The sequence below is a fragment of the Hemiscyllium ocellatum genome, assembly GCF_020745735.1.
Source record: "Hemiscyllium ocellatum isolate sHemOce1 chromosome 15 unlocalized genomic scaffold, sHemOce1.pat.X.cur. SUPER_15_unloc_1, whole genome shotgun sequence".
In the NCBI taxonomy this organism is placed as follows: Eukaryota; Metazoa; Chordata; class Chondrichthyes; order Orectolobiformes; family Hemiscylliidae; genus Hemiscyllium; species Hemiscyllium ocellatum.
The window spans coordinates 1,631,776-1,641,775 of record NW_026867445.1 but is presented as its reverse complement, the minus strand read 5'-3'; positions in this window follow the sequence as shown (position 1 = coordinate 1,641,775).

The window sequence follows — 10,000 nt, the reverse complement described above, 5'->3', positions numbered from 1 at the left end:
CGCGGGTCCGGGTTGGAAAACTGGGTGACGAGCACCACAGGGCGGCAGAGCCATCGCACTTGCCGGGTGGCAGAGGAAGGACCGGACTATGTACCATAGCGGCCAACGACTCCCAGAGCCGGTAGCGCGGCGTCTGCTCTCAGCCTAAGAGGCTTTTGGGAGTGCTCAGGCAAGGGTCAGCCTGCACCCTTGCTGGCAGCACCCAGGGGGAACCAGGACGCTTGCGTCTCCCGCCTTCATTTTCGACACAAGCGCCTGAGGAGGGACACCACCCCTCCCCTTGTGTCAAGAGACCTCCGCACTGGCCTCTGACTGATTCTTAGAACGGACGGAAAGAGTCGGGCAAGCCTGTCAAAGCTTTGAGCGAATGTCAAAAGCTTTAGACTGCCGCGAACCCTCCGGCTTGCACTGAGACACGAGGTCGATGTGCTAAGCACCCCGGGGCCCCTTTCGCCTGCAGGTCCCGAGCCGCCAACATGTTCTTAGTATCGTGTTCCCCAAACCTGGGTGACGGGCACCACAGGGCGGCAGAGCCATCGCACTTGCCGGGTGGCAGAGGAAGGACCGGACTATGTACCATAGCGGCCAACCACTCCCAGAGCCGGTCGTGCGGGGCTCGAGGTCTGCTCTCAACGTCACATGCTTCTGTGAGTGCTCAGGCAAGGGTCAGACCACATCCTTCCTGGCAGCACCCAAAGCAACCAGGCCGCTCGTGTCTCTCGCCTTCATTTTTCGACACAAGCGCCTGAGGAGGGACGCCACCCCTCCCCTTGCGTCAAGAGACCTCCCCACCGGCCTCTGACTGATTCTTAGAACGGACGGAAAGAGTCGGGCAAGCCTGTCAAAGATTTGAGCGTATGTCAAAAGCTTTAGACTTCCGCGAACTCTCTGGCTTGCACTGAGACCCGAGGTCGATGTGCTCAGCACCACGGGGCCCCTTTCGCCTGCAGGTCCCGAGCCGCCAACATGTTCTTAGTATCGTGTTCCCCAAACCTGGGTGACGGGCACCACAGGGCGACAGAGCCATCGCACTTGCCGGGTGGCAGAGGAAGGACCGGACTATGTACAATAGCGGCCAACGACTCCCAGAGCCGGTTGTGCGGGGCTCGAGGTCTGCTCTCAACATCACATGCTTTTGGATGTGCTCAGGCAAGGGTCAGACCACATCCTTCCTGGCAGCACCCAAAGCAACCAGGCCGCTCGCGTCTCTCGCCTTCATTTTTCGACACAAGCGCCTGAGGAGGGACGCCACCCCTCCCCTTTGCGTCAAGAGACCTCCCCACCGGCCTCTGACTGATTCTTAGAACGGACGGAAAGAGTCGGGCAAGCCTGTCAAAGCTTTGAGCGAATGTCAAAAGCTTTAGACTTCCGCGAACTCTCCGGCTTGCACTGAGACGCGAGGTCGATGTGCTAAGCACCACGGGGCCCCTTTCGCCTGCAGGTCCCGAGCCGCCAACATGTTCTTAGTATCGTGTTCTCCAATCCTGGGTGACGGGCACCGCAGGGAGGCAGAGCCATCGCACTTGCCGGGTGGCAGAGGAAGGACCGGACTATGTACAATAGCGGCCAACGACTCCCAGAGCCGGTTGTGCGGCGTCTGCTCTCAGCCTAAGAGGCTTCTGGGAGTGCTCAGGCAAGGGTCAGCCTGCACCCTTGCTGGCAGCACCCAGGGGAACCAGGACGCTTGCATCTCTCGCCTTCATTTTCGACACAAGCGCCTGAGGAGGGACGCCACCCCTCCCCTTGCGTCAAGAGACCTCCCCACCAGCCTCTGACTGATTCTTAGAACGGACGGAAAGAGTCGGGCAAGCCTGTCAAAGCTTTGAGCGAATGTCAAAAGCTTTAGACTTCCGCGAACTCTCCGGCTTGCACTGAGACGCGAGGTCGATGTGCTAAGCACCACGGGGCCCCTTTCGCCTGCAGGTCCCGAGCCGCCAACATGTTCTTAGTATCGTGTTCTCCAAACCTGGGTGACGGGCACCGCAGGGAGGCAGAGCCATCGCACTTGCCGGGTGGCAGAGGAAGGACCGGACTATGTACAATAGCGGCCAACGACTCCCAGAGCCGGTAGTGCGGCGTCTGCTCTCAGCCTAAGAGGCTTCTGGGAGTGCTCAGGCAAGGGTCAGCCTGCACCCTTGCTGGCAGCACCCAGGGGAACCAGGACGCTTGCATCTCTCGCCTTCATTTTCGACACAAACGCCTGAGGAGGGAAGCCAACCCTCCGTGTGTCAAGAGACCGTCCCCGCCCCGGCCTCCGACTGATTCTTAGAACGGACGGAAAGAGTCAGGCAAGCCTGTTAAGACTTCCGCGAACTCTCCGGCTTGCACTGAGACGCGAGGTCGATGTGCTCAGCACCACGGGGCCCCTTTCGCCTGCAGGTCCCGAGCCGCCAACATGTTCTAAGTATCGTGTTCTCCAAACCTGGGTGACGGGCACCGCAGGGAGGCAGAGCCATCGCACTTGCCGGGTGGCAGAGGAAGGACCGGACTATGTACAATAGCGGCCAACGACTCCCAGAGCCGGTAGTGCGGCGCCTGCTCTCAGCCTAAGAGGCTTTTGGGAGTGCTCAGGCAAGGGTCAGCCTGCACCCTTGCTGGCAGCACCCAGGGGAACCAGGACGCTTGCATCTCTCGCCTTCATTTTCGACACAAACGCCTGAGGAGGGAAGCCAACCCTCCGTGTGTCAAGAGACCGTCCCCGCCCCGGCCTCCGACTGATTCTTAGAACGGACGGAAAGAGTCAGGCAAGCCTGTTAAGACTTCCGCGAACTCTCCGGCTTGCACTGAGACGCGAGGTCGATGTGCTCAGCACCACGGGGCCCCCTTCGCCTGCAGGTCCCGAGCCGCCAACATGTTCTAAGTATCGTGTTCCCCAAACCTGGGTGACGAGCACCGCAGGGAGGCAGAGCCATCGCACTTGCCGGGTGGCAGAGGAAGGACCGGACTATGTACAATAGCGGCCAACGACTCCCAGAGCCGGTAGTGCGGCGCCTGCTCTCAGCTTAAGAGGCTTTTGGGAGTGCTCAGGCAAGGGTCAGCCTGCACCCTTGCTGGCAGCACCCAGGGGAACCAGGACGCTTGCATCTCTCGCCTTCATTTTCGACACAAACACCTGAGGAGGGAAGCCAACCCTCCGTGTGTCAAGAGACCGTCCCCGCCCCGGCCTCCGACTGATTCTTAGAACGGACGGAAAGAGTCAGGCAAGCCTGTCAAAGAATTGAGCAGATGTCAAAATCTTTTAAGACTTCCGCGAACTCTCCGGCTTGCACTGAGACCCGAGGTCGATGTGCTCAGCACCACGGGGCCCCTTTCGCCTGCAGGTCCCGAGCCGCCAACATGTTCTAAGTATCGTGTTCCCCAAACCTGGGTGACGAGCACCGCAGGGCGGCAGAGCCATCGCACTTGCCGGGTGGCAGAGGAAGGACCGGACTATGTACAATAGCGGCCAACCACTCCCAGAGCCGGTAGTGCGGCGTGCGAGGTCTGCTCTCAGCGGAAGAGGGTTTTGGGAATGCTCAGGCAAGGGCCAGCCTGCACCCTTCCTGGCCGCTCCCACGGGAACCAGGCTACTTGCAATCCTTTCCCCCAATAGCAAGTGCCTTTTGGAGGGACGGCCGGAGTCAACGTGGGGTTTGCCCGCCCTCCAAAGTGTCAAGAGACCGCCGCACAGGCCTCTGACTGATTCTTAGAACAGGCAGCAAGAGTTGGGTAAGTCTGTCGAAAATTTGACAAAGTGTCAAAAATTAGACTTCCGAGAGCTCTTGGGCATGCACACAGGCCTGTCATTCAAGTGCTCTGCCCGCGGAACCGTTTTTCGGATGCCTTTCAAAGTGGTCCCGCGCCGCCATTTTGTTCTAAAAATCGTGTTCCCAGAAATCTCCGGGTACCCCGCCAACCTCACTGTGTCACAATGTCAAGTGGCACTGAATGGGTCTGAATTTCAAATTCGACTGCTTCGCTCTGGAACTCGAACCCGGCAAAACCGTTTGGATTTTTCCCGGTCCAGACTTCCGCGGCAGACAAAGTTAAAGTTTTCGGGCTGCAGACTCAAAACGACATCTGGCCAACCGCCGGGCTCAATTCGCCCAGTTCCTCCGGCACTTCGGAACTCATGTTCGGCATGAGTTTTTGAATCTTTCCCGATGCTTCGGCATTTTCCTCCGCTGACACTTAGAATATTTTTCACACTTGGCCGAAAATTTTTCTAAGTTTTTCTGGTTACTGATTTCTTCTTTTCGGGCATTTTTCTAAGTTTTCTTGGTTACTCATTTCTCATTTTCAAACATTTTTCTAAGTTTTTCTGGTTACTGATTTCTTCTTTTTGGGCATTTTTCTAAGTTTTCTTGGTTACTCATTTCTCATTTTCAAACATTTTTCTAAGTTTTTCTGGTTACTCATTTCTCATTTTCAAACATTTTTCTAAGTTTTTCTGGTTACTGATTTCTTCTTTTTGGGCATTTTTCTAAGTTTTCTTGGTTACTCATTTCTCATTTTCAAACATTTTTCTAAGTTTTTCTGGTTACTGATTTCTTCTTTTTGGGCATTTTTCTAAGTTTTCTTGGTTACTCATTTCTCATTTTCAAACATTTTTCTAAGTTTTCTTGGTTACTCATTTCTCATTTTCAAACATTTTTCTAAGTTTTTCTGGTTACTGATTTCTTCTTTTTGGGCATTTTTCTAAGTTTTCTTGGTTACTCATTTCTCATTTTCAAACATTTTTCTAAGTTTTTCTGGTTACTCATTTCTCATTTTCAAACATTTTTCTAAGTTTTTCTGGTTACTGATTTCTTCTTTTTGGGCATTTTTCTAAGTTTTCTTGGTTACTCATTTCTCATTTTCAAACATTTTTCTAAGTTTTTCTGGTTACTCATTTCTCATTTTCAAACATTTTTCTAAGTTTTTCTGGTTACTCATTTCTGCTTTTCCAACGTTTTACTAAGTTTTGCTGGTTACTGAGTTCACACTTTTAAACATTTTCGGGCATTTTTCTACGTTTTTCATGTTACTCATTTAGCACTTTCAGGCACTTTCCTATGCTTTCCTGCTTACTGATTTCACACTTTTAAGCATCTTCGGGCATGTTCCCTAAGTTTTGCAGTTCATTCGTTTGGGACAGTCAGGCAGCTTTCCTAAGCTTTCCTGGTAACCGAATTCACATTGTTGAGAACTTTGGAACCCTTCCCTAAGCTGTGCTGGTTACTCACTTTACCTCTTCAGACACTTGCCCCCGTTGTGACAGAGACCACTTCCCGACTCGGGAAATGCACCAAATTCGGCCTGAACTCAGAGGGCAGTCCCCCCTCGAAGGCGTGGAAGTCGGCAGAATCGCCGGGTCAAATCCGGCTGAGCTACCCGGCTTGGAAGCCTCAAAGTCGGTATGAGCTGTCAGGTTCACTCCCATCCCCGTTTGGACCACTTCCCGACTCGGGAAATTCACCAAATTCGGCCTGAACTCAGAGGACAGTCCCCCCTCGAAGGCGTGACAGTCGGCAGAACCGCCGGATCAAATCCGGCTGAGCTACCCGGCCCCGAAGCCTCAAAGTCGGTAAGAGCTGTCAGGTTCACTCCCATCCCCGTTTGGACCACTTCCCGACTCGGGAAATTCACCAAATTCGGCCTGAACTTATACAACAGTCCCCCCTCGAAGGCGTGACAGTCGGCAGAACCGCCGGATCAAATCCGGTTGAGCTACCCGGCTTGGAAGCCCCAAAGTCGGTAAGAGCTGTCAGGTTCACTCCCATCCCCGTTTGGACCACTTCCCGACTCGGGAAATTCACCAAATTCGGCCTGAACTTATACAACAGTCCCCCCTCGAAGGCGTGACAGTCGCTAGAACCGCCGGATCAAATCCGGTTGAGCTACCCGGCTTGGAAGCCCCAAAGTCGGTAAGAGCTGTCAGGTTCACTCCCATCCCCGTTTGGACCACTTCCCGACTTAGGAAATTCACCAAATTCGGCCTGAACTTAGAGGAGAGTCCCCGCTCGAAGGCGTGGAAGTCGGCAGAATCGCCGGTTCAAATCCGACTGAGCTACCCGGCCCCGAAGCCTCAATGTCGGTAAGAGCTGTCAGGTTCACTCCCATCCCCGTTTGGACCACTTCCCGACTCGGGAAATTCACCAAATTCGGCCTGAACTTAGACAACAGTCCCCCCTCGAAGCCGTGGCAGTCGCTAGAACCGCCGGATCAAATCCGGTTGAGCTACCCGGCTTGGAAGCCCCAAAGTCGGTATGAGCTGTCAGGTTCACTCCCATCCCCGTTTGGACCACTTCCCGACTTAGGAAAATCACCAAATTCGGCCTGAACTCAGAGGGCAGGCCCCCCTCGAAGGCCAGGCATTCGGCAGAACCGCCGGGTCAAATCCGACTGTGCTACCCGGCCCCAAAGCCTCAATGTTGGTATGAGCTGTTAGGTTCACTCCCATCCCCGTTTGGACCACTTCCCGACTTAGGAAATTCACCAAATTCGGCCTGAACTTAGAGGAGAGTCCCCGCTCGAAGGCGTGGAAGTCGGCAGAATCGCCGGGTCAAATCCGACTGAGCTACCCGGCCCCGAAGCCTCAATGTCGGTAAGAGCTGTCAGGTTCACTCCCATCCCCGTTTGGACCACTTCCCGACTCGGGAAATTCACCAAATTCGGCCTGAACTTAGACAACAGTCCCCCCTCGAAGCCGTGGCAGTCGCTAGAACCGCTGGATCAAATCCGGTTGAGCTACCCGGCTTGGAAGCCCCAAAGTCGGTATGAGCTGTCAGGTTCACTCCCATCCCCGTTTGGACCACTTCCCGACTTAGGAAAATCACCAAATTCGGCCTGAACTCAGAGGGCAGGCCCCCCTCGAAGGCCAGGCATTCGGCAGAACCGCCGGGTCAAATCCGACTGTGCTACCCGGCCCCAAAGCCTCAAAGTTGGTATGAGCAGTTAGGTTCACTCCCATCCCCGTTTGGACCACTTCCCGACTTAGGAAATTCACCAAATTCGGCCTGAACTTAGAGGAGAGTCCCCGCTCGAAGGCGTGGAAGTCGGCAGAATCGCCGGGTCAAATCCGACTGAGCTACCCGGCCCCGAAGCCTCAATGTCGGTAAGAGCTGTCAGGTTCACTCCCATCCCCGTTTGGACCACTTCCCGACTCGGGAAATTCACCAAATTCGGCCTGAACTTAGACAACAGTCCCCCCTCGAAGCCGTGGCAGTCGCTAGAACCGCTGGATCAAATCCGGTTGAGCTACCCGGCTTGGAAGCCCCAAAGTCGGTATGAGCTGTCAGGTTCACTCCCATCCCCGTTTGGACCACTTCCCGACTTAGGAAAATCACCAAATTCGGCCTGAACTCAGAGGGCAGGCCCCCCTCGAAGGCCAGGCATTCGGCAGAACCGCCGGGTCAAATCCGACTGTGCTACCCGGCCCCAAAGCCTCAAAGTTGGTATGAGCAGTTAGGTTCACTCCCAAACCCGTTGGGACCACTTCCCGACTTAGGAAATTCACCAAATCCGGCCTGAACTTAGACAACAGTCCCCCCTCGAAGGCGTGACAGTCGGTAGAACCGCCGGGTCAAATCCGGCTGAGCTACCCGATTTGGAAGCCTTCAACACAAAACCCATCCGGCAATGCCACTCAAAAAGGGCCCAAATTCAGAAACACCCCCTTCAATAGGTACCACTTCCTCGGAGACACTACCGGGACACGCTCCCCTCGGCGAAAATTAAGCCCCCACCACTAACTGAAGCCAACCGCAGCCCCAACTTCAACGGAGAAATCAGTAACCAATTCAAAAATGCACTTGGTTACTGATTTGTACTGCTTCAAAAATATTCTAAGTGTCGCTGGTTACTGATTTGTACTGCTCCAAAAATATTCTAAGTGTCACTGGTTACTGATTTGTACTGACTCAAAAATATTCTAAGTGTCGCTGGTTACTGATTTGTACTGACTGAAAAATATTCTAAGTGTCGCTGGTTACTGATTTGTACTGACTCAAAAATATTCTAAGTGTCAGTGGTTACTGATTTGTACTGCTCCAAAAATATTCTAAGTGTCGCTGGTTACTGATTTGTAATGCTCCAAAAATATTCTAAGTGTCGCTGGTTACTGATTTGTACTGCTTCAAAAATATTCTAAGTGTCAGCGGTTACTGATTTGTACTGCTTCAAAAATATTCTAAGTGTCGCTGGTTACTGATTTGTACTGCTTCAAAAATATTCTAAGTGTCAGTGGTTACTGATTTGTACTGCGTCAAAAATATTCTAAGTGTCGCTGGTTACTGATTTGTACTGCTCCAAAAATATTCTAAGTGTCGCTGGTTACTGATTTGTACTGCTTCAAAAATATTCTAAGTGTCGCTGGTTACTGATTTGTACTGCTTCAAAAATATTCTAAGTGTCAGTGGTTACTGATTTGTACTGCTTCAAAAATATTCTAAGTGTCGCTGGTTACTGATTTGTACTGCTTCAAAAATATTCTAAGTGTCAGTGGTTACTGATTTGTACTGCTTCAAAAATATTCTAAGTGTCGCTGGTTACTGATTTGTACTGCTTCAAAAATATTCTAAGTGTCAGTGGTTACTGATTTGTACTGCTCCAAAAATATTCTAAGTGTCGCTGGTTACTGATTTGTACTGCTTCAAAAATATTCTAAGTGTCAGTGGTTACTGATTTGTACTGCTCCAAAAATATTCTAAGTGTCGCTGGTTACTGATTTGTACTGCTTCAAAAATATTCTAAGTGTCAGCGGTTACTGATTTGTACTGCTTCAAAAATATTCTAAGTGTCAGTGGTTACTGATTTGTACTGCTTCAAAAATATTCTAAGTGTCGCTGGTTACTGATTTGTACTGCTTCAAAAATATTCTAAGTGTCAGTGGTTACTGATTTGTACTGCTCCAAAAATATTCTAAGTGTCGCTGGTTACTGATTTGTACTGCTTCAAAATATTCTAAGTGTCAGTGGTTACTGATTTGTACTGCTTCAAAAATATTCTAAGTGTCGCTGGTTACTGATTTGTACTGCTTCAAAAATATTCTAAGTGTCAGTGGTTACTGATTTGTACTGCTTCAAAAATATTCTAAGTGTCGCTGGTTACTGATTTGTACTGCTCCAAAAATATTCTAAGTGTCGCTGGTTACTGATTTGTACTGCTTCAAAAATATTCTAAGTGTCGCTGGTTACTGATTTGTACTGCTCCAAAAATATTCTAAGTGTCGCTGGTTACTGATTTGTACTGCTTCAAAAATATTCTAAGTGTCGCTGGTTACTGATTTGTACTGCTTCAAAAATATTCTAAGTGTCAGTGGTTACTGATTTGTACTGCTTCAAAAATATTCTAAGTGTCGCTGGTTACTGATTTGTACTGACTCAAAAATATTCTAAGTGGGGCTGGTTACTGATTTGTACTGCTCCAAAAATATTCTAAGTGTCGCTGGTTACTGATTTGTACTGCTTCAAAAATATTCTAAGTGTCAGCGGTTACTGATTTGTACTGCTTCAAAAATATTCTAAGTGTCAGTGGTTACTGATTTGTACTGCTTCAAAAATATTCTAAGTGTCGCCGGTTACTGATTTGTACTGCTTCAAAAATATTCTAAGTGTCAGTGGTTACTGATTTGTACTGCTTCAAAAATATTCTAAGTGTCGCCGGTTACTGATTTGTACTGCTTCAAAAATATTCTAAGTGTCAGTGGTTACTGATTTGTACTGCTCCAAAAATATTCTAAGTGTCGCTGGTTACTGATTTGTACTGCTTCAAAAATATTCTAAGTGTCAGCGGTTACTGATTTGTACTGCTTCAAAAATATTCTAAGTGTCAGTGGTTACTGATTTGTACTGCTTCAAAAATATTCTAAGTGTCGCTGGTTACTGATTTGTACTGCTTCAAAAATATTCTAAGTGTCAGTGGTTACTGATTTGTACTGCTTCAAAAATATTCTAAGTGTCGCTGGTTACTGATTTGTACTGCTCCAAAAATATTCTAAGTGTCGCTGGTTACTGATTTGTACTGCTTCAAAAATATTCTA